This window comes from Podarcis cretensis (genome assembly GCF_951804945.1).
Source record: "Podarcis cretensis genome assembly, chromosome: 5".
Taxonomy (NCBI): Eukaryota; Metazoa; Chordata; class Lepidosauria; order Squamata; family Lacertidae; genus Podarcis; species Podarcis cretensis.
In genome coordinates this window covers 18,812,771-18,827,318 of record NC_137174.1, presented here as the reverse complement: position 1 = coordinate 18,827,318, position 14,548 = coordinate 18,812,771, and the positions used below count along the sequence as shown (strand labels likewise).

The 14,548-nt window shown below is 43.4% G+C and overlaps 1 long non-coding RNA gene across 2 annotated transcripts; it reads left to right on the top strand.

Moving 5' to 3' along the window:
- Positions 1 to 2,383: 2,383 nt before the first annotated feature.
- On the top strand, positions 2,384 to 10,931 carry LOC307216629. 2 transcript variants are annotated; one of them, XR_013839235.1, is made up of 3 exons: positions 2,384 to 2,502; positions 4,505 to 4,765; positions 9,531 to 10,931. It is a non-coding gene; the product is annotated as an uncharacterized lncRNA (long non-coding RNA). The 2 variants fall into 2 exon arrangements; XR_013839236.1 differs by having other exon boundaries at positions 9,516 to 10,931.
- Positions 10,932 to 14,548: the final 3,617 nt, after the last annotated feature.

Below are 14,548 nucleotides of genomic sequence, written 5' to 3'. Positions count from 1 at the left end.
TTAAAAGCAAAAACAGCAGCCGCACTACCAATATAAAAAGCAGAGCACTCCCTCCACGTAACAAAAGTCACACAAAACAGGTGGGTTTCACAAAGGTGTCAAAAGGCTTTATTCCATAAAGTTGGGGCCACTTCTTTTCATTATGGCTTCCAACCTTATGATGTAAATAAGACACCTCGGGGGTTGCACTAAAAATGGGGGAGGAGGATGCATGGCGATGTGCTAGCCCCCTTCCCCTGGGTGATGCCGTCCCCCCTCCTTTAGCGCCTTGCCCCGGGTGCTGGCAGCTCACACTATGCCACTGTTCAAGACGTACTAAAGTACATTGAAAAGCACATGAATGCACATGAATGCACTAAAGTACATTGAAGTACACAATGTGGTTACTTCTTTAAATGCCAGCAGGTGGAACTATTACGTTTGTCATTTAGAATGCTATGGCTAAAATGACATCAGTAAGGTAATGCTAGCAGGAAAATGCGGGCGTGAGGGGCTTTTTGGGACTTTATTTAACTGGCAGCATCCCTTGCAATCTCTTTTCTCATACAGCTTTCTTCTAGCGGGCTGCTGAGGAACGGGAGGGCGAGCGGCAGATAAAGCAGAAGATCCTATTTAGGTGTGATTCATTATCCGCATAGCTCCCATTACTGGCATTTACTGCAATAACATCACAACATGATAATTAATTCCCTTCAATTAATTACAGCATCACTGAAGGAGAGGAGGAACTGTTGCAGATCACAAAAGGCACAGTAACAATTAGCATTTCGAACGAGCTGGTCCCTATACTTGCCTGCACACACTTATTCATATTTTTTATTGTTGTCTGTAGACAAGTTTTAATTAGGGCTTTGGAAACATTATATTTGTTTTTAAACCTGCATTAAATAATATTATCTAACAATAGGATTTTCCACACAAACAACAGGCCCTGTTTCTTTCTTTTTCCTTTTGCTCGTCATCTGCCTTGAAGCTCTTCCAGATTCGAGCAACACATTTGCAATATTTAGCCAATGAATTGGTTAATCAAGCCAAAACCTTTTCGTCAGTTAGAAGGGCAACACACATTAAATTCAGCAGCAGTCTTTTTTTAAAAAAAAAAATTAATGCAAAATTAAGGTCATTTGAAAAGAAATGAAATACTTCATCTATGTATGTGAATATTAAATATAAATATAATTTCTTAATATCGTGTATCCAGATACAAGAGGTTAAATATGATTTAAAGAGTGTTGTATACACCTATTAGGTCTCTTGGTTACTATTATATTTTAAACAGAACATCAGATTAAAGGTAAAGGTAAAGGTACCCCTGCCCGTACGGGCCAGTCTTGACAGACTCTGGGGTTGTGCGCCCATCTCACTTAAGAGGCCAGGGGCCAGCGCTGTCCGGAGACACTTCCGGGTCACGTGGCCAGCGTGACATCACTGCTCTGGCAAGCCAGAGCCGCACACGGAAACGCCGTTTACCTTCCCGCTGGTAAGCGGTCCCTATTTATCTATTTGCACCCGGAGGTGCTTTCGAACTGCTAGGTTGGCAGGCGCTGGGACCGAGCAGCGGGAGCGCACCCCGCCGCAGGGATTCGAACCGCCGACCTTTCGATCGGCAAGTCCTAGGCGCTGAGGCTTTAACCCACAGCGCCACCTGCGTCCCAGAACATCAGATTACATGTGTGCAAATAATATATAAGGTTGAACATAGTCTTGGCATTTTACTTTCCAATAATTAACGGACTCAATTTTTCAGTAAATTTATTGATGCACACCAGACGCTATGTTTTAAAACATGTAAGTTTTGTCAACAATGCTATAATCCATACATTTTAATACCATTGCAAGATGTCAGCTGGTTTATCTGATTTCCAGATTCTCGCTATAACTAGTCGGATGACAGTCTTTTAATATCTTCCAGGGCAACAACACAGATGCACATGGCAAGGAACTCACAAGTCAGTTAATCTCAGCAGCTAGAAATATCGTAACTAGACCCTAGAAAGGCCTATCAGGAGTGAACATAAACCACTGGTACCAAAATGTATGGGAAACCACTTTACTAGAAAAATTAACCAACAAATTAAACTAGCACTAGTACATAGAAATCATATAAATCATTGAGTTGGAAGGGGCCACGAGGATCATCTAGTCCAACCCTGAAATGCAGGAATCTTATGCCCAATATGGGTCTCAAACCCACAACCCTGAGATTAAGAGTCTTGTGCTCAACCAACTGAGCTATATAGTGTTATATGTACTTTTCTTTATTTGTTTGTATCACCAAAAAATCCTTAATAACAACTAATTTGAAATATTGTTTTTAAATACATGAACTTATAAATATCACTGGTGGAGGCACCAGCTTAGAAGATTCATTCTTTCCTCTCCTTCACAGGAGGTAATGGGTTTTTTGCCTCCTATGACAGGCAACTTCTGAAAGCAAGGAAGAAATGAGAAGATGTTCTGCATGTCATTTGCCACCGAGGAGAGGCCCTGTAGCCGAAGGAGGTACATAACTTCAGCAAAACAGATTAGAAACATGGTTATATAGTGTATGCATATTATTAATTACCCACAATGCCACATATTGCTCTGTAATCAAAAGTATAGTAAGCAATATGAATGGAAGAAGGCAATTAACCTGTAGCTTTTTGTGGACAACAAATCACTGCTAGTTGGGCCAGCACCAAAAAGGCCAGCACTCAAGGAAATTATCCTTTTCAGGTCAGCCCTTGGCATTATTTTCTTTGTGAAGCATAAAGTTTAGCCACAAAACCACTATGTACACCGGGAGTGTGTGTGCAATAAATAAATGGTGACTTTTACTGATGACTACTCAAGGTACATAGTCAAATATGCAATGAAAAGCAAGGATGAAATGTTTTAAAAATTACAGGACTATGTGGCAACTGATTTCAATGTAAGTCACACACACTCTGAACTGGAAATGGAAGAGAATTCATAAATAAGAAAGTCGGGGCCTTGAGCAAAGTGGGGTTGCCGGGGGGGTAACCCCAGAACCTTAACTGAATTGTGATGTTAACAAACTCCAATGTATCAGAAAAAATGTTGGGGAGAGGCAATAGCCACAGATACTGTATTCCAGAACAGTCAACTAAACTCCATAAGAATTACAGCATGGAGAAAAACTCAGTATTTGGCTGAAAAACATATGTATATGTTCCAGAAGAGAATACAGCAAACTACAGAACAAAGCAGTAGAAGGGATTTTTGTTGGGTCCGACAAACCTTCAACAGATGAACATCATCATAAACTATTAAGTAAAAAATTACAAGCTCTCCCTACTTGGCAGAATCTCAGTTATCAAAATGAACCTACTGCCCAGGTTGCTGTTTTTATTCCATTCAATACCAACTGTAAAGTGAAAAATGTTTAAACTATATATACAAAAAATAATAATAAACTATTAACTAAAATTGGCCTAGGGGGTTAATTCATATGTCTGTTGAGAAGGGATGCTGGAATAGGCAACGGTATTTAATTAAGAGCCCTGAATGCTCACTGGAAGGACAGATTGTGAAGCTGAGGCTTCAATACTTTGGCCACCTCATGAGAAGAGAAGACTCCCTGGAAAAGACCCTGATATTGGGAAAGATGGAGGGCACAAGGAGAAGGGGACGACAGAGGACGAGATGGTTGGATAGTGTTCTTGAAGCAACCAGCATGAGTTTGACCGAACTGCGGGAGGCAGTAGAAGACAGAAGTGCTTGGTGTGCTCTGGTCCATGGGGTCACGAAGAGTCGGACACGACTAAACGACTAAACAACAACACATTTAATTAATGTCCACTGAATTGAGAAAAGTCTACTAAAGGGTTGGTGTATCTGGGAGTGTGGTGGGGGGAGACCACACTCAGGAAGTGGCCTTCCTGAGTTGTGAGCAGGGCCGGCTGATCCATGAGGCAAACTGAGGCAGCCGCCTCAGGCAGCAGAATCCAAGGGGCAATGCTGTAGGCACCACTGCCGCCAGGGAAGCAAGGAGAAGTGGCAGAGTCAGTGTCCAAGTTCTGATAAGATCTCATGAGATCTCACCAGAATCCACCACTGCAGGGGGCAGGGCACAGGACTCCACCTGAGGCCACCTCTGGTTGTGTGTTTAAGTATCAATTTCCCCTGCCTTGCTTGTTCTGTTGTAACATGGAACAGCTGGTCATGCTAAGCAAAGGATCATGTTTAAACCTTACAGCAATGTCAGTCTTCCCTGGAATAAGACAAATAACTCACTTTGAAGCATATCCCCTCCAGTGAATGTGCAGAAAATCTCCGGGCAGCATCCCTCCACCTTAGAACTTTGCCAATTAACAAAAGGGACCAGTCCCACAGTTGTTCGACATCCTGTAAAACAACCCTGATAAATGGTATCCCCTCTGGGCCTCAAGATTTCTCCCCCCCCCCCTTTTCTAATTTAATCAATTTTGCAAATTGGGCTGATGTGCTTAATTGATCTTTTTCACTTCTAATATTTTCTCTGTCATTCTCTTTTGCACAGCGCCTGCCCTCGTCTATCCACAGTTGTTTTGCAGGAAGCAGAAACGAGGTCCCTCCAAAATGGAGACTTTCCGCCCTGTCTCCACATTTAAAGTGGCTTGTGAAGAAGAGAGCCTCAAAAGAAGGGCATATCGACAGCGCAGGGAAACTAAACCACAGATCACACAGCGCTACTTTTCTGTAAGGATCCAGACATTAAAGCTGAACTTCCTGTCATTTGGAGCTAATCTATTTCTGCTAGGAAACACGTTGGCAGTGACAGGTGAGGGTCTTTATGGTCTAACTGAAACAACAATATCCCCAGAAAAAAGCTGTAATGAAGAGCCAAGTATTGACCACAAGAAACAGAGAGAAACAGTAGATAGTGGGAGCTGACAGGAAACCCAATTTCCTTACTGCTTAGCTGTGTATCTGAAAAGGTCAGAACTAAATGACAAAATTGCTCCAAGGCTTTTATTTTTTATTTTTTTGCAGAGAAGAATTTCAGCTCAGGTGGACAAAGGATGTGTTCACATTTTGTGTTTTACCAAAATCCTCTTTCCTGTAAGCGTTCTGACAGGGCCACCCATGGTGGAAGTGGCCTTGGCTCATGACAACTGAAAGGTGACTTAATAAGTTCATGGTGAAAACCGCACCATTGTACCCTTAATTCAGACACCTTAATGCAACACTCAAGCTTGCAACATGGCAGTTAGCTCTTACGTCATATCTACAGATTGTTAGGTCAACAATACTTGCATTGCCTAATTCTGCTGAAGCTTAGATTCCATCATATTTGTTCATGAGTGGAAAATAAGATGGTTAAATATTACCTGTGTGTTTGGCTGAGATGAAACTTTTATCTCTTCTTGAACAATTTTGACTACAGATGGGACTACAGAAGTATTTAACTAGGAGGGCTCAAAATGGGAGCCACCAATCCTTTTATTACTTTTACAGCACACGCTATATTCTCCAGACAGCTGAAGCACAGCAAATTTGGCAATATTCTTTGGATTTATGCTCATTTATCTATTTTGATGCTTTGAAGGTTCTTCTCTGAGAACCTTCGGTCATGAACAACTTGCAGTCATTATGACTGCAGAAAACACGTTCGTGACATTGTTTGCTTCCATTGTTTCTTTGTGAGCCAGTGTGGTGTAGTGGTTAAGAGCGGTAGTCACGTAATCTGGGGAACTGGGTTCGCGTCGCTCATCCACATGCAGCTGCTGGGTGATCTTGGTCTAGTCACACTTCTTTGAAGTCTCTCAGCCCCACTCACCTCACAGAGTGTTTGTTGTGGGGGAGGAAGGGAAAGGAGATTGTTAGCCGCTTTGAGACTCATTCGGGTAGTGATAAAGCGGGGTATCAAATCCAAACTCTTCTTGTTTTCTAGGTTTTCTAGGTCATGCTTTGATGGAGATCGTATTTCATAATGTTGGTCATAATATTCTGAGAAATATTTTATTTAAAAAAATAGTTGCCATATATTTCCATGCTTTACTTTGCTTTACTTTGCGATTTCAAATTGCTGCTGGGGTTCTCTCACCAATGAGCACAGTGGTACCGCAGGTTAAGAACTTAATTTGTTCTGGAGGTCCGTTCTTAACCTGAAACTGTTCTTAACCTGAGGTACCACTTTAGCTAATGGGGCCTCCCGCTGCTGCCGTGCCACCACGAGCGCTTTCTGTTCTCATCCTGAAGCAAAGTTCTTAACCTGAGGTACTATTTCTGGGTTAGCGGAGTCTGTAACCTGAAGCGTCTGTAACCCAAGGTACCACTGTACTTGCCCAAAACTTGGATCTTGGCATCCAGGGAATTATCCTTTTCATATACCCACTTTTCTTTGCACCAACATGGTGTCACCCTGTAAGAGGATCTCAGGCAGCAGGACAAGATCCTAAAGCCCAAGAGATCTGCTACCAGGCAGGGTAGATAATACTCAGCTAGACGGACCATTGGCCTGAGGAAGTTATTCAAGTTTAAAGATGCACACCCATGTGTGAATATGCCTTAATAAAGATTCTGATTAGAGTTTCATTCCCCTTCCTTCGGTTCGGTTCGGTTGTCATTCATGGCATTATTCATATCCATCCACATCCAAGGATTTTGTGTGCAACAGTGAAAATGCCTGCAATTAAACCATGGCCTCCTACCCTCCCTTCCCCAATGGTTCATAGAATAAAAGGCTTCTAGGGTGACACATTTAAAGAATGATGTTGTCAATCTCTTCTGCTAGGTAAGAGTAATTACTGTTGGGGAGTGTGCTTAAACATTTGGCATTCTATTCCATTCCAAGGCAAGTGCTTTTGTGGTGCCAAGGTTGGGCCAGAGATTTTCTATCTTACAGTACAAGGTTATTGTAATAGAATGCGAGGTTGCGGCCCTCACTTTTCTATGCCAAGGAGATGAAGCAGATGAGTTTAATATTCTAACGTGCTTCTTTTCTTTTTCTTTTCTTTTAAAAATGGCTACCATTATCAATTTTGTTGATAAAGCCAGAAAGTGTTACAATCTTCAGCCAAAGAACACAGAAGAAGGCAGGTTGTTGTTGTTTCTTGCAAAATTCTGGGCTCATACTATGCAGCAAGAAACAGTCTTCTCAAAGTTAGCAAGAACAAGATTTCTGGTGAGGAGCCTCTCCTCTTGTACAGTCATACCTTGGGTTAAATAGGCTTCGGGATGAATATTTTCGGGTTGCGCTTCACGGCGACCTAGAAGTAACAGAGCGCGTTACTTCCAGGTTTTGTCGCTCGTGCATGCGCAGACGCTCAAAATGACATCACTCGCATGCATGGAAGCAGCAAATCGTGACCCATGCATGCACAGACACAGGTTGCATTCGTTTCAGGATGCGAACAGGGCTCCGGAACGGATCCCATTCGCATCCAGAGGTACCACTATACAGTTAACTTAATGGGGTAAGGGCCATTCTGAAGGCAGTCCTGTTTAGGGAAGTTTTTCGTGTCTGATATTTTATCATGTTTTTAATATTTTGTTAGGAGCTGCCCAGAGTGGCTGGGGAAACCCAGCCAGATGGGTGGGGTATAAATAAACTATTATTATGTGCAGCACTGATCATGACCTAGAGCACTGTGGGGAAAGACAAGAAAGGCTGGAGATCGATGGTTTTTCTCTCTCCCTAGAGATGTGTCAAATGTTCTCCAGTTTGGATCTGGGATTCAGTGGTGGAAAAACTTCAAGCAAAATTTTCACATATACATCATGTTCAGTGCCATTTTTCATTTGGTTGCTGCTGATTTTGTGCATTTCCCCCCTATTTTGTTTCTCCTTTAGTTGCATAGGTGTTCCCATTCTCATCTAATCAGGGATCACAAGTAACTGAGGCATTACTTGCTTTTTTGGCGCTGTGGGTTAAAGCCTCAACGCCTAGGGCTTGCCGATCGAAAGGTCAGCGGTTCGAATCCCTGCGGCGGGGTGCGCTCCCGCTGCTCGGTCCCAGCGCCTGCCAACCTAGCAGTTCGAAAGCACCTCCGGGTGCAAGTAGATAAATAGGGACCGCTTACCAGCGGGAAGGTAAACGGCGTTTCCGTGTGCGGCTCTGGCTCTGGCCAGAGCAGCGATGTCACGCTGGCCACGTGACCCGGAAGTGTCTCCGGACAGCGCTGGCCCCTGGCCTCATAAGTGAGATGGGCGCACAACCCCAGAGTCTGTCAAGACTGGCCCGTACGGGCAGGGGTACCTTTACCTTTTTTAAACACTCAGAAAGACGCAAGGTTCATTCAGAATGCTCATATATTTTCATATTTGCTATTGTGTAATCACACCAAAAAAAAAGGAATGGAAAGCCAATGAGGAGTTCACCATCATCACACATTTTCTATCAACCATTATCTATGTTCAACCATTTGGACTCGTAATCTGGTGAACCGGGTTCACGTCTCCGCTCCTCCACATGCAGCTGCTGGGTGACCTTGGGCTCGTCACACTTCTTTGAAGTCTCTCAGCCCCACTCACCTCACAGAGTGTTTGTTGTGGGGGAGGAAGGGAAAGGAGAATGTTAGCTGCTTTGAGACACCTTCGGGTAGTGATAAAGCGGGATATCAAATCCAAACTCTTCTTCTCCTGCAAATGTCATCCATCAAACAATGGATTGGATTCATCACAAATGTAGGGAGACATTATAGTAACATGTAACATTGTGTGGTGTGGTATTTGAACAGGTCACCCTGAACTTTCAAAGGAAGGTGGGGTAGAAATCCTTTTAATTAATTAAACAAGAATAAGTTTGCATATGTAGCAGGTGAGTTGACCACCGTTCTGCTGTGTTATTCCCTGCAACCACATTCTGAGAACTGATTCATCTACAGTACATCTTATCTTGACACTCCTGCTTCTATCTGTATTTTTATACCAGTGATACTGACTGTGACAATATTGGATTGTGTGCTTTTGTTCTCTGAGTGCCTGTTTCAGTTTCAAAATGACTCCTGGCAAAAGTTATCCCAAGACTCCATGGCCCAACCAGTTTATAAACCATAGTCCATCAGATTCCACTCATAATCTAGTAGACACTGCCCTGGCTTCACTCTGACACTCTATAGCCCACTGTGGTTCTGTCTCTGGCCTACGAGATTTTATCCTGACGCTACATATGATCTACAATTTTCATCAAAGTTAAATTATGGAATTTGCTACCAAAAGGTGGAGTGATTGTCACCAAGCCAGTAACCTCAAACATTACTCCAGCAATAGCCCACTCCAGATCCTACTTAGGTCTGAAACAGTCCAGCAGGGAGGTGTTTGTTTAAGGCCCTGTGCCAGGACTGCAATGTCTTCTGCTGCCTCTGGGACTGGTATGTTAGTGAAAGTGGGATCTTCAGGGACATGGGAGTTTTTGGAGAGGAGTCATCTGTGTTGAGAAAATGCGAAAGCTACACTTGACTTCACTTTGCTCCATGGTCCCTAAATGTAGGACATTATTTTTTAAATGAAAATAATTCATGCATGCATTAAACAGGCCTCTATGATTCTCTCTCTCTCTCTCTCTCTCTCTCTCTCTCTCTCTCTAGTTTGGCACATTATAGGTTTGGGCCAACCTTACAAACGTCAATCATGCTTTGCCATATATTTCAAACTGGTATTGATGCAAAAGGCACACTACAAATTTCTCCTAGCAAAGAAAAGACAGAGACAAAGGAAGGGAAAGTTCAAGAAGCCAAGAACAATGTTGCTGGAGCCAAGTGGAAGAGTCTGCAGGTTTTATTGTTTCCAGTTTATGACAAATAATTCAATCCAGAAAAAGGAGGAAGAGACTATCGCCGGAATGTGCAACGCCAAACTAACATTGCTCTTGGAACTGTTCTTTTCATGATTAATGTAGAAACAACACAAGGCTTTTTCTGAACTTTCTAAAAACCAGCACCCAACTTCTAACAACACAGGCAACTATGTAATAAGTGGTGGAGCGGCTTGTGCACTGTGTGTCTGGCGTTAACTCTCAATCACGGTTCAATACCACACATGGCTCACTCTTGCAGAATGTGGTCTGCTACTGATGCACAAAACCTTTTCTTTTCTGCCGGCATCACATTTCAGGCATTTATCAACAAAAGCAGACAAGACTGTAACAGGGCCAGTCTGAATTATTTGTATACACTGCATGCGCAACACGCACAACTGCACACCACACGTTTTCCTTTCAAAAGTGCAGAATGCAAGAGATCTGAACAGAAGCTGTGCACTGCCTCAAAAATGGATGGGCCCAAAGTTCAACATGATAGGGCAGGAAATGCAGCCCATGGGGGTTGTATAAGAGGCAGCCATCGAGTCCTTGGGATTAGAGTGGCTCAGAGCACTACAAGGGAAAGGAGGCTGGAGGGGGAGCCCTGAGATCAGAGCATGGCAAGAGAGCGTGCGAGAGAAGCTGGAAGGTGGTGGAATTGAGCAGGTTAGTCTTCAAGCACCACTTAGGTAAAGAATACTTAAGACTAAGTGATGCTTGAAGGCTACCTTGCTGTGTTTTACCACCTTCCAGCTAATCTCACATGCTCTACGGAGTTCTGTGATGACTTGCAGCAGAACCGGAGACCACCAGGCACACCCTACCGTAAGGGGTTAGTCTGAGACTCTTGAGGGTTGACAAGAAAGAGAAAGGAGTGAATCTGCAATTCTCGACTACACATGCAGTTCTAGAGAGGCATGCGTAGCCCATTCCTCTCTAGGCTGCCACCACACAGCCTGCTTGAACTGTTGGTAAGAGGAGCTTGCTTGCCAAGGCTTTAGAGACAACAAGGCTGACATGCTTGCTACCATTATAGGAACTGTAGAACTGCACGGATTCCATCTTCCGTGAGTGGGTGCAATGCAGTGCCTCCAGCAATGTGTACAAGGGAGCCACCAACTAAAATTCACAAAGAAAATCTCTTCCCATGGTGTGTGCAGAACTGCACATGCAGGCTGGCATAATTTATGCCTGTTTATATAAAAACATAGTTAACCCAATATATCCAATTAACCAAATATATCCATCTAGCCTAAGAGAACACTGGCTGCTATTCTATTCCTTACCCTCCAGGGTAGAAACTTTAGCCCAGTCTATGCAGAAGTAGGAGAATGAGCAAGAAATTGGGTGCAAGTATGGCTTGTATCACTTCAAAGTACAAGGGTGCATCACATTTTTATATGTTCACCTATGTGTAAGTCCTTGTGTTACTCTGTCCCAGCTCCTGCTAACCTAGCAGTTCAAAAGCATACCAGTGCAAGTAGATAAATAGGTACCGCTGCGGCGGGAAGGTAAATTGCATTTCCATGCGCTCTGGTTTCTGTCACGGTGCTCCGTTGCGCCGGAAGAGGTTTAGTCATGCTGGCCACGTAACCCAGAAAGCTGTCTATGGACAAATGCCAGTTCCCTCGCTCTGAAAGCGAGATGAACGCCACAACCCCATAGTCACCTTTGACTGGACTTAACCATCCAGGGGTCCTTTGCCTTTACCTTTTACCTTTTACCAGTCCTCTTATATAGAACAATAGAGATCATGTTGGACTAGAATATTTTTCTCCATTTGACTAATCTTGTTAACTTGCGACGAGCTTCTTCTTTTTACATGGGGGAGTATTCATTAAAGTGGTCACCCATTTGCAGCCTGAAGCTCACCAGTCCATTCTTACCAACTCAGGAGTCTACCTCACAATTTTGCTGCATTTGTATACCAGACCTTTATTCTTACTGATTAGCCCAACACTTGCCAAGCTGTTTGACTGGTACAAATAAACTAACATTTAGCTAAGCAAAATTTGAGTTACAAGGACATAAATCTTGCAAAACACTTTGTTTTCTGGTTTTAATTCCTTTCAGCAATTTAACTAGCCCAGCAGACCAATATCGCAATAAGATACTTTTGCTTAAACATTACTATTATGTTAACTGATACTAGGAGTGAAAGGGTCTTGATCTCAGTTAAATGCATTCCTCAAGTAGTTTAGAATGTGCAAGTTGGTCATTGATATTTTTACAGGGTTGTCAAAAGGAAATATCATTTTCCTTTCCCTTTTATTTCACTTTTCTTCCGGAAGGATATAATAATTAAGAAGAGTCTTTAGATGCTGGCAAAACTGTCCCCTTTTGAAGTTTCTCCGTCTCTGTCACCCTGGAGATAAAGGGTGCTCAATCTTGACATTCTAATTGTGGATACGAGATAAAAGGCTGGATTAGAAACTTCATAACCTCATGCAGAGAGGGAGAAAAATGAGATCACCATGAGGTCATTTCACTCTGAGTTTTGTAAGTTTATAGAATTCCCCGAGGGTGGCAAGGGAATGAATAGAATATATGTATTTTAACTGCTATGAAACCAGCAACATAATCTCTATTTTATTTCATTAAAAAAGTTACAGTACACTTTTCATTCTGAAGTGTGTCTGAAGAGGAATTATGTTATTCCTCTTCGTAGGAGTGACCTTCAAATATGTTTACCCTCTCTCTACCTCTTTCCCCAATTATTTGCTTTTTCATACATGTACCTCATAAGTATGTGCCCCCCACCATTCTAAGTAGGAGACACTTCACACCTTACAGATATTAGATGTTTGTAAACATAAACATATCCTTACCTGAGCCATGATTTGCCTTTGCTCCTTGCTGCAAATGGAATTAGACACTGTGGAATTTGACTCCAAAGAGAAAGATTAGCTTACCTTTAAATGAAGTTGCTGGTGAAAAGTTCTTTTTAAAAAGGAGCTTTGAATGGTGGGAAGCTATGGTGGGTCACTCCAAGCCACTGCAATGCTCTCTGCTTCCCCCTGCAACTTCCAGGTATGGAATACCCTGAAGAAGATGCTGAGCAGCACCAGATATAAGGTTGAATGGGTGGCTACCCCACAAAGGGTACCAAGCTAAGGGGGTGCAAAATTGAGAAGATCCATAATTGAGAAGATCCATTTCAGACCTTCCAGGTGTCCCTGTTTTCCTGGGACAGTCCAGGATTTACAGAAGCCATTCTGGTTTCTGATTTGATCCTGAAATGTCCCAGTTTCCCTTAGGACATCCCTATTTTCATCAGAGAAATGTTGGAGAGTATAGGGAAGTTTGTTAAATGTCTGATGTTTTATTATGTTTTTATAAATGTTGAATCCCACCTGGTGTGGCGGCGGCAACCCAGTCAGACGGGGAATAAAAATAAAAATAAAAATGGAGTAGGACATCCCTAACTTCATTGGAGAAATGTTGGAGGGTATGCCACTTGGGGGCACCAAATGTTGGCCTCGCACAAGGCACTATATATTACAAAGGACTACCAGAACCCACCAGCTAAGCTGGTTTTTCTCCCAGATTACACTGGAAAGGAAAAAAAGAGAAATAAAAGATGTGTGTGCAGCAAAACAAATAGTAAAGGTAAAGGTACCCCTGCCCGTACGGGCCAGTCTTGACAGACTCTGGGGTTGTGCGCCCATCTCACTTAAGAGGCCAGGGGCCAGCGCTGTCCGGAGACACTTCCGGGTCACGTGGCCAGCGTGACATCGCTGCTCTGGCGAGCCAGAGCCGCACACGGAAACGCCGTTTACCTTCCCGCTGGTAAGCGGTCCCTATTTATCTACTTGCACCCGGAGGTGCTTTCGAACTGCTAGGTTGGCAGGCAGCAAAACAAATAAATAAAGCATATTAGATACAGTGGTGCCTCGCAAGACGAAATTAATCCGTTCCATGGGGCTCTTCGTATAGCGGTTTTTTCGTCTTGCGAAGCAAGCCCATTGACAGCTTAGCGGATTAGCGCTATTAGCGGTTTAGCGGCTTTTAGCGGATCAGCTGATAAGCGGCTTAGGGCTTAGGAAAAGAGGGGGGAAAGGGAAAAAACCCCGCAGGAACTCACAAGACATTTTCGTCTTGCGAAGCAAGCCCATAGGGAAATTCGTTTTGCAAAGCGCCTCCAAAACGGAAAACCCTTTTGTCTAGCGGGTTTTCCGTCTTGCGAGGCGTTCGTCTTGCGGGGCACCACTGTATTGCAGATTGGGGTTAAAAGGTTTGAAAAGGCTGAAGACTACAAGTCAAAGGTATGTACTACTGTGTAAGAGTTTGTGTGCATGGTGACATAAGAAGAAAAGAGCAGGGTATTTTTCGTGTACAGTGGTACCTCTGGTTACATACTTAATTCGTTCCAGAGGTCCGTTCTTAACCTGAAACTGTTCTTAACCTGAAGCACCACTTTAGCTAATGGGGCCTCCCACTGCCGTTGCGCTGCCGCTGCACGATTTCAGTTCTCATCCTGAAGCAAAGTTCTTAACCTGCCAATCGTATGCCTCAACAAAGCCAACAATCGTCAGCTTGCTCACTGCCAGCCAGCACCAATTGCCTGCCCAATTGCCGCAGCAGCCAATCAACAGCAAGCCTTGCTGCAGCCACCAATCACCAGCCCAATCGCCGGTGACAATCTCATGCTCACAGCTGCCACCAATGCCCCCCCCCGAAATATCAGTGTATAAGACGACCCCCATTTTTTTTAGCATTTTTTAAAAATAAAAAACCTCGTCTTATACACAGGAAAATGCAGAAATATTTCTGTTCATGCAAAGTTTTCTGAAAACGGTGGCCTCTGCTAAGCTCCTAAAA